At 40.7% G+C, this 15,558-nt stretch overlaps 1 long non-coding RNA gene across 1 annotated transcript; it reads right to left on the bottom strand.

Moving 5' to 3' along the window:
- Positions 1-234: 234 nt before the first annotated feature.
- LOC106891028 lies at positions 235-7,783 on the bottom strand. The gene is made up of 3 exons (XR_001412618.1): positions 7,647-7,783; positions 3,985-4,142; positions 235-336 (listed from the first exon to the last, which is right to left on the bottom strand). It is a non-coding gene; the product is annotated as an uncharacterized LOC106891028 (long non-coding RNA).
- Between the last annotated feature and the right edge of the window lie 7,775 nt (positions 7,784-15,558).

Genomic DNA, 15,558 nt, shown 5'->3' with positions numbered 1-15,558 from the left:
TCATCTCCTCTCATTTCTAATAAATACTTTTAAATAGCGGTACATGTTATCATTATGTGAGCACACTACGTTTCAACAGGAGATATAGACAAATGTTACAACGAAGACACAACAGTAGGAATAAAGTTATCAAGTAAAAACGACAAAATTATTTGTGGTCACATACCAAAGAGCCCTAAGGTGTTCTGCCAATCACCACCAGATACCTGGTGAGCGCACAAGGCAGGAGAGAATGGCCATTTACTGTCCCACGTGGCCAGATGAAAATGATCAGGCTGCAGTTGATGCTGGTACAGTGTGCGCTTCTGACTGGCTTGAGCTCCAGCCCTGAACAGCCTAGGGAGGAATGCTTTAGGTCAACAAGAGTATTATATGTTTGGTTTTTGTTGGTTTTTTTTTGTGTAAATCTGCTGCTATACAAGCAGTAGCATGGTGGAATTACTAATTACAACCCACCAAGTTTTGAAGATCAAAAATCCTCTCCAACAACTAGGTATTATGTATAATTCAGCAGCAATATGAATTATGGACCAAGACATGCACAGAGTTACAGCAATAAATCAATTTGTACCTGGTGCTTGCCTCAGTGTTGATGAGACTGTGTTCTGACCTATGCCTAGCTAAAAATTTAAATTAAAAAAGAAGCTAATCTGGAGTAATCTAGTTAATATTTTACAAAATCAATACTACCTTTTTACTGTCCGTGTCCAGAGAAAAATGAAAGTGGAAAAACTTTTTGTTTATGGGAGAGCAGTTGCAAATTTTTGGTCCTAGGTCCCTTTACCCATCTCTTCAGTCAAAGACAAAAATAAACAAACTGACTGTGCACATGTAAATTAAAAAATGGCACTTCGATAATTCTGCATCTCATTTATCAACTCACACTGTGTTCCTCAGAAATCTGAAGATTCATTGGTTCATTCTTATGGGCTATATCATACGAAAAAACTACAACAAATGACGTGCCAGTAAGGTTTACCTGCTTCTTATTCTTAAATGCCATTTACCTACAGATTTAGTTTCAGTGTCACGGCTGAAATTTAACACTCCCGATTCCTGAACACAAATTCACATTTGGCTTGTTGCTACAATACAGAAAATAAAACACAAGCTACCTTGTCCTCTGCCAAGACAGGAAGTTTATTTTATCTAGGGAAGAGAAATACCATTCAAAGACAGTTCACAAACCAGGCTTCCAACTCAGTGGAAAATGTAAAAGGTCAGCATGAAGGATAAGAGTTGTATTGAGAAAGGTCTGGGGGGAAAATGCCTTATTTCAAATATATCTGTGCCATGAAGTTCAGATTTTGATCTACACTGGCTTATTTAAATGCGTCCAGATTTTGATCCAAACCCACTTACTTATTTAAAAGGCTCCAGATTTTGTTTCACCTCAATGATTCTGATTTAAAAAAGAAAAATCAACATAAACTACTTTTTTCAGTTTAAAGATATAAAAAAAGATTTTATTTCAAGATTTATCCTTTGGATATTTCAGAACTTTGCTCTGAGATGCAATAATGTTTTAAACATGCCCAGCTTCACAGTAAAATATATCATCTTTTGCCTTTTCCTGCTGGAAACTCCATTTTGCAAATGTCCAGATTTGTACTGGGACTTCCATTTAGTTAAACTATAAATAAACTTCCACTTTTAACTTCCATTTAGTTAAACAAACTTTGTTTTGAACTCGTTATTAAGCAATCATTGAAAAACATTCTCCAGATAAGTACAGCAAAACTGAGATAAGTATTATTCAGTTAAGTCGATGATAGAAACATAGAATCATCTAGGTTGGCAGGGACCTTTAAGATCATTGAGTCCAACCATGGACCTAACACTGCCAAAACTACCACTAAACCATGTCCCTCAACATCACATCTACCCACCTTTTAAATACCTCCAAGAACGTCAATGACACCACTTCCCTGGGCAGTCTGTTCCAATGCTTCGTAAGCTTTTCTGTGAAGAAATTTTTCCTAATATCCAATCTGAACCTCCCCTGGTGTGACTTGAGGCCATATCCTCCCAGCATAAACAGAGACCTTAATTATGGTTACTCTAACTTTCCTGGAGAAATAAATACAGGAATAATAAAAAATTGGGGGAGGAGTTTAATGGGAACTTGCATCGGGGAAAAGTTGTGCCGTGTTTTTGAGCTTGCGCTGGTTGCAGTCAGCTTTTTTCAGGATCCTCAGGATTAACTCTGGATCAGCTGCATTAACTATGGTCCTCCTTGCTAGCTGACAATTTTTTGTAAGCATGCTGCTAAGCAGGTCTTCCGGATGTACCTGCTGTACTAACTGGCATGCTGCCATCTTCAATGAAGCATAGCAAACGGCGTTCCTTGCCTGTATGCTGAGAACCAGCATGCAACAGCCCATAAAAGTGGTGACCATCTGCTTTGTTCATACATTGTCAATGTATGGATTTTTGGCAGACATCACAGGGTTGAGATATCTTGGCGCTCTGTGGTCCCAGAGCACCTGCCCCACCACACACCCCAGGCATGGAGATGAGGAAACAATCACGCCTATTTGCACTTTGACTGTCACAGAAAAAAATGTTAGCTTTGTACGTGCAAAATGAGACTGTGGCTCCTTACACAGAGAGCAGCCCTTGTGCACCAGTTGTGATCCTTTAGAGAGTGGTGCAGTAATCCCTCCTAGCTGGTAGTGGAGAATTGGTAGTGTTTCTCCCAGACATCTAATTAAGCACTCCCATGCTTCTGAACATAGGGTGAGAATTTTCTCTCTTTTCTGATAATTCAGATTCAAGTTATAAGATTTCTTACAACTGAATATTTGCTATAAATTATTTCAACTTACTAAATTTTTTTTTCCCTGAGGGAAAAACCTGCATTTTATTCTATTTTGTCAGGACACTCTTTGCAAGCTCAGGCTTTGCTGGAGCTGTGTAAAACTTCAAAAATCAAAGAACTCATTACAAGCTTTCAACATTTTAACTTGGAACTTTCCCTGGGGCATTTCCTGGCTTTTACTTGAGTTTCATTTTTCATTTCTTTGCTTATGATGTGATGGGGTTAGTAGAGTGGAGTAGTTATTGAAAGGCAACAGTTTCTTGCAGTCTAGCCTATTTACCATGCCCTGAGAGTCTCAGCTATTGTTCTTGGTTCTTTTTCTGTCCATGTGTCTCCTTGTTTATCTGTAAGAGGTACCGTATTAGTACAAATTTACAGACTATTTATTTTGATGAATGTTATTGAATCACTAATGTCTTTTGCCACATCTCCTTCAGCAGCTGCTTCAGCCTCCTTGATGTTATTGATGCACTTCTGATGCTTTTTGTGCTTTGTGCTTCATTTTCCAGCAATCTTTTTTTGTCTCTTTTGCAGATGCTCATGGAAGAAACAAGACTCGCCTTTGCTTGTTTACTTTCTTAATATAGATTTTGGATGTATTAATTTGGAAAAAACAAACAAACAAACAAACAAAAAAACACCCAAGCCATTAGGATAGTGACTGCATAAAAGGGGATCAGAATGTGCTTGTGCAAGTCCAGCTTTTCAAAACTGGAGTTCTGCTCTCTACTACTGTTTGAAATTGTTGTGATAAGGCCTTTTCTATTAGCTGTTTGCTCCTAGCTGTCCTGGTGCTATCTGGCATTTTGTCCCTTAAATGTACTTTTTAGTCTTGCTGTAGAGCAAGCAGGGTTGTGTTTGATGCCAGCTCCTTTGCACTCTAGCATTACAAGCATGAACCTCAGTCTGCCAAAGGCCACATCCAGATCACATGTGACTTACCAAGACTCGTTGTGGCTCTTCCTTCCTGCAGCGAATACTCATGCTCCTGACTGGCCACAAGAGTCCTACCTGCTTCCTGATACAGGCTAACACTAGCTGATGCTGTAATCGCATGCCAAGTGTGACACCCAGGCAGGATATAGAAATAATCCTTTCACCTTTAAGAGGGACTAGACATCAGTTCATTTTGTCACGGCAGAGGTTTAATTAACAGTACTTACATGGACCAGAGTAATCAATTTCCCAAGCAAGAAGCTGTTCCTTAGATTAGGTGACATCTCAGTTCTCAGCTGTTGAGTGATCAGAGCTTGTAAGAAGCCTTTTGTGCACTTCTATCTTATTGTGTCTCAGCAAAATCCAGAAATCTTCACTTGCCTCTCTAAAAAGTTCAAAAAAAATACCCAAACAAAAAACAACCAAAAAAGACCCCAAACCCAAAAACTTACAACCTTCATAGCACAGCTGGATGTATGCACAAATTCCCATCAGCTAGCTTGTCACTCGTGTACGGTGAGCAAAACTAACCGTAAGGCCTACATTGTGGCATCTAACCACTAAGCCCCCAAACCCTTAAAAGTGAAATACTACTCCACTCCAGACTGATGGACAACAGCGACACCTACACTACTTCCTTGCTTGTATGCACTTGAGTTCTCCACAGGCTGTTTCAGCCTTGGAGGTTTGGTGGTCTCACAGCCCAGTTGGGGCTTCCCCAGGAGAAGCATGGGAGGAGAACTGGGCTCCCAGCCCAGCCCAAGCATGAACCTTGCACCTCTGTCCCAACAGCACTCTGTGTTAGACTGGCAGCACCAAGGGCTTGAGGAGCAGGGTGACAGGAATGGGTTGAGCTGGCCGGGCAGCTCTGTGTGGCTGGAAGCACAGCTTGGTGCACAGCCCTAGGTCACCAGGAACCTACAGCTAATGTCAAGGGAGGAAAACTCACTCCTACTGAGGGAGCAATGAGAGAAGCTGTCCCCAGCTTGACTTGGGAAGGTGCAAGAGGAGATAACTGATGGGGCAACAACACTCTAGTGGCCTGCTGGAATGCAGGAAGGGGACAAACAAGCTTGGGGTCACAGTACCCTGTTCCTGCAGAATGGGGAGGTTGGGAGGAGGCACGATGCTGTGATGGGCTGGGCAAGGGGGCAGCCAGGGAGGGTCCCAGAACAAAAGCTGTGTTTTCTTCTTCCCGAAGGCAGGCTAGCATTTGAGGCACTGCTCTGGGATGAGGAAATAATGCCTGGAAAAGCAGGGAGACTAACAGCTGTCACCCAGCCTCCCAGCTGTGTGGAACTAAGCTCTGCATACAATGCTTCCTGCCTGCTCCCTTCTCCCTCCCTCTCCCCAGACCCAGCTGGTTTCTGGGGAGGCAAAGTGCCACAGTCCTTGAAAATTCCTGCCCTAGGAAGTGTTTAGATGATGAGGTACTTGGCAACTCTATTGCAGGGCACCCTGAAGTAAGGCTGATGTCCTGTGGGGCAATGCTGCATTGCCCTGTTGGAGGCTGAAAGCAGGCAATTGCCAAGTTTGCTTTCCCCTGTAGCTCTGAAGCTGGTGCCGGCCATCACTTTCTTCACTGAGATTTTACCATCCTCAAGCTGGACATTTAAGGGTTCTTTACTGTAGGGATGGGATGCCCCCAGACTGTGGTCAATTGTAAATTTTTATGTTAACCTTCTGTTATGGATGACCCACCATTTACATGTAAGATTTTTCTTTCTGTTTTCAACGTTTAAGCTCAGGGAAACTATTTTGCACTCTGATATAGAAGAATAAAGGTGTCATGAGACACAGCCAACACACGTTCCAAATACCTGTTTGTTTTCCTCTTGGAAGGGCTTTTATCAGTTCCTGGCCTTCAACACTTTTGAGATTTGCAGAAACAAATGAGAATCGAATCCTATCCTATCCTATCCTACCCTATCCTATCATTATATTCTGCTCATAAAGGGGCAACAGTCAGAATAAGTTTCTTCTGATTGTGTGCTGCTACGTGGAACACAGATAAAGTAGCAGCCAGGTACTGTTTGCTCCCTGGCCTGTTACTTCAATCACTTGTAGAGGAAATATTAGCTTCAGTTGTATCAGTAGCGAGAGGAAATTTCTTGTGACTGCTAAAGTTAGCAATCTGTAATTTAGACATTACATCTCTGCCACAATGTTAGTCACAGCTAAACGGAGAGAGATTCCATTCTCCTTTTATTCCACTACAAGTCAGGAGGTGATCTGGGGGACTAAAATAATGGTGCAAAACTGGCATAAATGAAGGGACTCAGGCTCCAGAACATTTGCTTTCAGTAATTTGCTACAATAACAAGGTAATTATTATTTTACATTTAACATCTTTCATACTACAAGCCTGATACAGACAGCTACAATTGAGTGCTACCTATATGGTTGTAAATCCCATACATTTTATAGTACTTAATTATAAATCTTTATTTCTGGAGAATATTTACTGTGGAGTCAAATTATAGAAACTGGAAAACAGTATTGTTTCTAGTTGCAGTAAGGACAAAAATCAAAGGGTCCATTTAAATGGGATGTTCAGTTTGCAGTGTACCTGGGTGTGTTATATAGGGTATCCAGGAGTCAAAACCACAGCTTTTTTGTGTGCAGAGAGAACTTCTGTCTCAAGTGTCAAATCAAGTTCTGTTTTGTAAGACGCAGAAGGACTTCTTTTAAGTAATCACAGTTTTTTCCTTAGAGAAGTGCAAACTTAAGCATCAAACCAAGGATAATGGTTAAAAAGCTGGAGAGTTATTACTATGCCACTTAGAGCAAAATATTTAGTGCTCATTTTGTTTTGCAAGCACAGGATTCAACAGCATGTGATTGAAAATAAGGAACTGAAACTGAATCTCTTTCCCAATTTCTCAAGCTAAGCATTATTTCACATTTTAAGGTGATTTTGTGGTATGGTCAGTGTGTCCTTTCATAATGCCTTTGGCCTCTGTACCCCTGCCCAGCCTTTTAGATATGTTCTTTGCACTTAGACTTGTGTTGCCATACATAACCTTACTAATGTCACCAAGGTCAAAAGAACTCCAGGTGTCAGTCTTGAACACTATAACTATACCACTACTGTGTGCTTTGAGACAAAGCAAAAGCTTTCAGCCAGACTTGCTGGTCAATAAATTCAGCCCTTACAGGTGGTACACAAGGGCCATCTTGTCACACACCATATATGCGAAACAATGATTCTACAAGCAGGTACAAGTACTTCATGTAAATTTCTCAGACACGTTTGGGGCACAAAGCCAGTGCATTTCAAAATATTTCTTCCTTACATCAGTGTTTTAGTACCATACTTTCCCAACTTCAAAAAAATATTCCCCAATGGCATCCTAATTTTCCACAGTTGCCCAGAATGATTTCGTAGGCTGACTGTGATTGTGTGCTCCAGATCAGTAAGGAAGATCTGGTGCTTTCTGGTCTGATATGCATCATTTACTCTTCTTGTAGAAGGCTATTTAACACTTCATTGTACATCTTTCTCCTTAGGCACGCAGATACCACGGAAGCAATTTATACACCAGAATAATTGCTTGGGCTCAATTCAGCACAGACAAGCCCAACATTAAAACAAGCTCAATAAACCAAGGTCACTTGGATCCTTTATTCCCTGGTTTGAGACTCACTGCGACAACTGTTACCATTATTGCCAAAACTTAGAGGATTAAACCCTACCCTCAAAGAGTCTGTCACAAGTTCTAAGTCAGCTCACAGCTGGGGTACAGAAGAAAAAAAACCACATCCCTCAACACTGTTCACAAGGAAAACTCTTTACAACTGGAATTCTAAAACACATTTCCAAGGAGGAACAAGAGGTCAAAGAGAGACAAAGTACAGCATTAATGAAACTGGAGATGGTATCTCTTACCTTTGGTGAGTGCTTCATTTTTTGTTACCAATCCACCGTAATTCCTAGCATTTCAGTTTTCAGAGGGAACTGCTTCCAATAAATAACCAATGTCTGGGATTATTGAGGGTTAGATGATCTGCACTTGGAGTTCTCCCTTTCTTAACTTGTATCGGTTGCAAAAGGTTGTATGTGATCACCTGAATGGGAGAATTTTCTGTATGTTTAATGTACTAGTACAGGGTGTCTTCTGTTCCCAGTGCCTTCCTCTGGAACAGGCGTTATTCTCACTGCAGCCGACGGTCCCATTGCAAGGATGCTGCTTATGGGTGACTTTTCTGGATTGCTAAAACCTGAAAACAAATGGGGAAAGCCTTGTTGGCTGACCCCTTGAAGAAAAAAAAAAAAAGCATAAGCAAACAATCAGAGCATGATATTCAGTTATATACTAGAACACGCAATCTTATTTCAACAGCAAGGGTAGAATTGCTAGGTGAGTTGTGATAGTCAGAGAGGTTCACAAACATCTAAAATCATAACCATTGTATATTTATTTACAAAAAAAATATGATATAGCTCACTGAAGTTTATTACCCCAGCACAAACATTTTAAAACCACAAATCTTGATCAGTAATTTTCATTGGCTGTAGATTGTAACAGAGCTCAGCTTCAGGCAGGAATAAATGACAGCCCCTGAGAGATGGATTTGCTGATGCAGCTAGCTCATTCAATGTCTCAATGAAACATGATCTCCATAAGGCTAAAGGTTATTTTAAATTTTTTTACCTACTGACTGATTATATCCATGGGCTTCTTTCATTACTCCACTGTTGTTCTTTATAGTCCTCTCTTCTCTGCCCTCCTCTACCAGCCTCTGTAAGACCAGTCTAGCTGTAAGTTTTCTCTATGGTTAACATATTTTATTTTTCACTGAGAAGCCCCACATAAATGACTTGTGTGCTTTCTGCATTACCAACAGAGTTGAGGAAAAAAAAGTTAAGTTCCACGTTGTCTGAGAGGTGCGACTTATCTAAATTGGCAGCTATGATAAAGCTGTCTTTGGATTGTGCATTTTGGTAATTAAGACTCATTGGGAGTGTTGACATGTCCAGTGTGAAGGTATGGGGCTGATATATTTGTTACAAAATATTTTTTTAGCTGTTGGCACGGTCTGAACTTTTACTTGATCATTATTGATTCTAATGAAGAGCTAAGTGCTTTTTAAAAATATATTACTAATGGTCAGGGTCAAAGAACTTCCATGTTTTTCTCCTTTAAGAATATTTGGGTGTTTTCTTCAGTGACAGAGAAGGTTTTCAGAATTCTTAAGTTACAAGTTTGCTTATTTGTTAGCAGGAATCATTAGGCTCGTTGGATACGTGTTTTCAATGTGGTGTATCTAAATCTTAAGAATAACAGACTGGCCAAAAAGACATCTTGATTTTTCATGGCATCTTTCATATAAAAATAGTATCAAAACTAAACAACATTTTAAAAAACAAAGCCAGATACAACAGCTGATTAAAAGGAATTTTTTAGTGTTTTATCTGAAAACTGTTTCCTGTTACACTTTTTTGAGGCAGAGAATTATTTTAGAATAAAGGAAACTATTTACTCTGAATTGCAGGCAAGTAAGAATAAAACAAACAAAGGATAGAAAAAGATAGAAAGATAGAAAGAAAGAAAAGAGAAATGCAGTGATTGGTAGTGATACACCAACAGAAGAAAATCTATCAAGATTTAGGTGTGGCAGGATGGTGGTGGGGACATCTTCATTTAGGGAACAGTGACCTGTTAATCCGTCTCTCAAGAAATTGGTCCAAATCTGATCATACATATGCTTTTATTTAGAATAATTCTCTCTGTTCTCAACACTAGGCAGATTTCAGTAGGTAGAAGTCTTTCTTTTGAAAAGAGTCTTTATGGTAGTAACAGTCAAGACTGGGACTTAAGTAGTTAAGAGTTGCATTGCACTGTTGGACATAGACACTCCCCTGTCTGCTAAGTACATATTTATAACCTGGGAGGAACATTCATTACTGAACTGTGGTTATATGTAGATAGTTACTTTGGTGGCTTCTGGAGAGTAAAGCAGTACTTTCCAGTGTGACTTGAGTGTTTCTATCTCGCAAAAATCTGCTACGCTATTCACTGTAAAAAGGATCTTGACACATGAGAATTGCTCCAAATCTAATCCAGCAGAGTGCTCAAATGCAGCCTTACCTTTAATCAACACCTGCTAAATTCAACATGTGTATGTAAGACAAAATATATGCTACTAAGTGCTTTGCTGAATCATGACCAGAATGCACAAATCCTGCAGGATTACATCACACAAGACTTATTTCCATTGTTATCAATATTTCTGCTGATATCTATAGGAATAGACCATAGGTTAGGACCATTACAGGCTGCAAAGTATAAGAATTTAGCCTATGTTTCATCACTAGAGAACATATATACATTACATTTTAGAACAAGGATCCCAGACAGAAAATTGCTTCTACATGCAGCTGGATATTGCTCTTTGAAACTTGAACTTTTGTTTTTTGGTGATCTCTACTGAACTAGCATATTCAGAGGTCTTCTTTTACTTGATAAAAGAAACTACAGGAATTTGATAAAAGCATCTATTACAGGTTTGATGCTGGTATAGAACTATGACAAACCTATGCAGACTTAACAGATAGAATTAATTTCACTATCAATTCAAAAATATATAGAATCATAGAATGGTTACAGTTGGAAGGAACCTTAAAGATCATCTTCTTCCAATCCCCCTGCCATTGGCAGGGACATCTCCCACTAGACCAAGTTGCTCAAAGCCGCATCCAGGCTGGTCTTGAACACTTCCAGGGATGGGGCATCCACAGCTTCTCTGGGCAACCTGTTCCAGTGCCTCACTACCCTCAAGAGTAAAGTATTTCTTCCTCATATCTAATCTAAATCTACCTTTTTTTCTTCTTTTGGTACTCACAACTTTAAAACCAGAAAGAATGCCATAGTGTATAGGAATCTGTCCAGTCTGCTTTAGACTCTTCCAGTGCAGTAATGACAGAAATGGTCAGTCTCCCAAAGAGAAAAGGATTCTAGATTTCTGCCACATGAAAAATATAAGGCAAAAAAAACCCCACCACCCTGATGATGACAGGCTCACGCCTCAGCTTCTCTGCAGCTGGAGAAAGCACATTCCCCACAAACAGCTTGTCTCTGAATCCATGAGATTCAATAAATAGCAAATCAATCTCCTTATCTACAATCTAGGATGGGTGTCAATCTTAAGTACTTTTCATGGCTCAACTTGGAAGGCAAATAGCATAATTACAGCTACCTCAGTGTGAAGTGTTTTCACATAAGCAACTATCTGCAAAACCATTTCTATTGTCACAAACACTGTCTGTGGTCTTCTGTGTCTCAGTGGGAGCCAGGATATACTTTTGTATTCAGCTGTATGGTAACAGCAGTCCTTGGAGATTCTGCAGCTAGTCTAATAAATAGGAGAGATTTGTTTGGTCTAGACTGTCCCTCAATTTTCCAGTACCTTTTCCATCCCTTACCATGCTCTGAGAGTCTTTATTGCTTACACACTACCTTTTTCTTTTCTCTTCTGGACTTTTGCAGGAGTGCAGAAGAGAAATTCATCAGTTGGGGGTGGGTGGGAAGAAACTGAGCAAAATTTAAGGCAGGAAAGAGTAGAGGTGCAATTAGAGGCGAGATAAATTTGACTCTTCATCCTTCCAGCTTTTGCAGAGATATCTCAAACCCCCTGCACAGCCCAGTCTACCCTGTCTTTAGAATTTCCTTCCAGCCAGAGGAAGCTTGACTGAATTGTGTCATTAACACGGATGTCTGGCTCCACTCAAATTGGGCTGCCACAGAGACAGGTTCCTGTGCTGACTGAGATGGCTGTCATGAGTCCTAAATGGAAAAGCACATCTGTTGGAGAAAAAGCTTTAAAGGTTTTCCATTCTCTCAGCAAGGCAAGCTCGGAAAAGATCGCAAAGGGAACACTTAACATTTCCATCCACCAGTACCTTACATCTCCTGTTCTTCACTTTGCCCTTCTTCCCTCAGCTAAGGGTGGTCTAGAGATTTTGGCAAGAGAGAACTGAAAGTGATAAATGAGCTTAACTCACCACAGGAACACTCCAACTTTTCTTCTCCCCATTTACTGAAAGCAATTAGGGTTTCAGTGAATTCATTTATCTTGCTTTTGCAATGACTCATCACCTCAGCTGCCAATTTTCTCTTTCATATTTTCCTGGGCACGAGAATGGTTTTCTAGTGAGGGGGAAAGGGAGGGGGGAGCCAAAGCTATGTGGTGAAGCAGTTTAAAGTGTCTTGGGATTGGTGTGGAGAAATAGGAATTAAGATGTAATGAAGCAGTGAGATGCAACAGGATGCACACTGCTTGGTTCCAGGCATGTTTTCTTTCAGCCAAGAAGCAAGCACTAGCCAGGAAATGACCTTTTTAAAATCCTGCAGCTTCTAGGAGATAATCAACAAGTTGATATCTTGAAGCATTCGTGCTAGTTAACTTCCCCAATAACTAAAAAAAAAAAATTTACTCTGTGGAGAAGAGGATTTCATACCACCTGGTTTAGGCAGAGTTTTCCTCTCTGAGGATGAAGAGAAGTAAATAAGTAGGTATTTATTTCCCTGCACTACTCTATATTGATGGAATGGCCAGGCACAGGCCGCAGCACATGAGAGGCCTTCAGCGCTGGCCACTGACACTGGTGTCCAATGTACGTACCAAGATCAGAGTAACCATGGTTACTTAGCAGCTGCTGAAATGGAGTCAGTGGTGTTTTTTTCTGGTGTCCTATGCTAACATTAGCTCAATCAACAGTTGACTAAACAGAGGCTAAAGGAACCTTGTCTTTAGTCTCAGGAGCTGATAGCAATACTGATACAAGAGTTACTGGCCATTTGCTTTGCTTTGCTGGGTAGGGGTGAACGTCAGATTGGAAGTGACAGATCAGATGACACTAAGCAAATAGCTTGCTGGTGGGATCCAAACTGCACACAGCCAACCCCTCTCTTCCCCACCCCATAACCCTAGCAAGTCTATAAAGAGGGAGGGAGACAAGGTAAAGAAGAGCCAAATCATGCAGGCATAACCTGAGGGCTCTCCAATTTAAAGAAATCTTTGTTCTTTAGGAAGCCAGAGAGGTCTGCCCCAGATCTCTGCAGTTCATACTCCAGGTCTTCCTTAAAGTCCCTTTCGAAGGCGGTGGCTCCTAAAGGTCCCTTACAGAGGAGAATGGTGCAGCCTGTCAGAGCAGCACCCTTTTTGCAGCGGAGCAGAAAGTTCCACAGGATTTATAGCAGTTTGACCTTCTTATTGAAGCTTCTTGATTGCTGGTTTAGGCAGCCATGCTGTGTTTCTCCGGCCCAGTAACAGGCCAGCACAATGAGCACAAGATGCAGCAGGGCAGGTGAAGTTTCCATCACTGAGGCTGTGGTGCCATCACCTGCAAAAGTGCAAAACAGCCTCCAGCTGCAAATCTCCCACTTCTGTGAACTAGCTGCTATGCTGTCACACAGACAATGTTTACAAGCATCCCTCTGTCATTTTTAATTAACCAAGCTTTAGTCAAATTTGCTAGAAGTTATCATGCTCCATGGGAATGACTGATGCCAAGACACACCTATTGCATCAAATCCTCAGGGGGCTGCAGTAGAGGAAGACACTATGTGTCATGTATATCTTTAGACACAGGAATGACATTCAGCTACTACTCTCATTCAAGACTGCAGTCCTTGAGACATACCCTCATATTTCACTGACAGTATTAAGATCTGAAATTTCTGCCACATTTCCTGAAAAAAATCTAAAATCATCTCCCCACCTTCTCACAAGCTCAGAGAAGCTGCTATTTGAGGTATGAAATATTAGCATGGTTGAACTTTGGTTCTGAAGGTATTTGATAGTGGTTGAGTGACAGAGAACTATTCTGAATTTCAATTTCTACATTTTAAATATTTCAATTTTATGTATCTATAAAACAGAGATGCTGGTTCTTCTCTGTACCATAAGAACACTCTTTATATCCTGGATACTGCAGTGAAAACAGACCAAACACAGAATCATAGAATTGTCTAGGTTGGAAGGGACCTTTAAGATAATCTATTCCAACCATCAACCTGATTCTGAAAAAAAACCCCAAAACCCAACAACAAACTAAACAACAAAAAAACCCAAGAAAAAACCTGAAACACACCCACATCACTAAACCATGTTCCTAAGCACTATGTCAACCTGTCACTAAGCACTATGTCAACCTCCAGGGATGGTGCCTCAACCACCTCCCTGGGCAGCCCATTCCAAATGCTTAATAACCCTTACATGGTAAAAATATTTCCTAATATCCAGTCTGAACCTCCCCTGGCACAACCTGGGGCCAGTTCCTCTTGTCCTATTGCCCATGACTTGGGAGAAGAGACCAATCCCTGCTTCTCTACAACCTCCCTTCAGGTAGTTGTAGAGAGCGATAAGGTCTCCCCTCAGCCTCCTTTTCTCTAGACTGAACAACCCCAGCTCCCGCAGCCTCTCCTCATAAGACTTATTTTCCAAACCCCTCACCAGCTTCGTTGCCCTGCTCTGGACTCACTCCAGCACCTCAATGTCTTTATTGTGGTAAGGGGCCCAAAACTGGACACAGTACTCGAGGTGAAGCCTCACCAGTGCTTAGTACAGGGTGATGATCACCTCCTGAGTCCTACCCACCGCACTGTTCCTGATACATAGTCCTTGGTATATGTAAAACCATAGGACCTGGGAGGTAACCCACTTCATGCATGGACTGCAGTCTGTCATTCTTACTTAGTCTGAAGAGCAGCTCCTGATGTGGCTCTGAACCATCTCCTTCACTTTCAGATTTCAGGGATAGGCCCCATTTCTACCCAGTAAGTCATGCTTCCAGAGCAGTTGATATTAAATTCCTATATGCAAAGCATGAGACACAAGAAGTTTCTCCTGAGCAGCTTGCCTACCTGCTGTAGGCAGGCGATGCTCAAAGTCTGTACCAGCTTGCTCCTTATTTGTCCTTGATTTAGTGAAATGTGGGATGTATTAGTCTTCAACTGATTATATTTCACTTGCTTCTACGTCCTCCTCCTCTCCCCCAGCCCCGAATTGTCTTACTATTTAATATGCATACAAAATGACAGTAAATTGATCTCATCTGAATTTGAAACAATCTCTGTATTAGTCTCGCTTTCTTAAAAACCTTAGTTTTCAACAACACCTTTTATGATCTCAAACTTAGTCTGAGACTCTGCATTTCAGCCTTCAGGAAATCTTTGCATTTTTCCTGTTATACCGCTAGGAGTCTGTACTTTCTCCATTTCCAGGCCTGAGATAAACATTAATAATAATAAAAAAGTTTTGTTTCTAAACAGGAAGACTCACATTTCTCTATAAAACAATTGCAATATTGTGACGTGTTACGTTCTGAGGATGAGGTTCATTTGAACTTCCAGAATTCTTGATGAGCACCTACATTTGTCCCAGTTTTATGGAAAAAAAAGCTCACGTTCATGACCAGACATTCAGATTTGTAAGAGAGATTTGAAATTTGGTAATCTTTCCATAGTTTTCCAAGCCAAAATAAAACTTCTTGTTGCCTTTAGAGTCTATTTAATGATAATCAGCCCAGCTTTTGGACTGTTTGCCTTATTAAAATTGATTTGTGGGTAAGAGTGCCTCCTTCAGGTAACTGCTTGTGGTTCTGCTTAGTGAGCCTCCAGCTATTTCAGAAAACCTTAATGACTTTGAAGAATTTTGGTCATTTTTATGCACAATTTGCAATGTTGAACAGCTAGCCCTTCCCATTTGCCATTTACGTGTTTTCTAGTTCAGGAGAACATTGTTATTCTATGTGGGACTAATGCAGTGCAATGGAGGAAGCCAAACACCAGTAATAT

Source organism: Calidris pugnax, unplaced genomic scaffold, assembly GCF_001431845.1.
Source record: "Calidris pugnax isolate Ruff unplaced genomic scaffold, ASM143184v1 scaffold95, whole genome shotgun sequence".
NCBI classification, from domain to species: domain Eukaryota; kingdom Metazoa; phylum Chordata; class Aves; order Charadriiformes; family Scolopacidae; genus Calidris; species Calidris pugnax.
The sequence above is the reverse complement of the archived record's forward strand: the minus strand, read 5'-3'. Positions and strand labels throughout refer to the sequence as shown.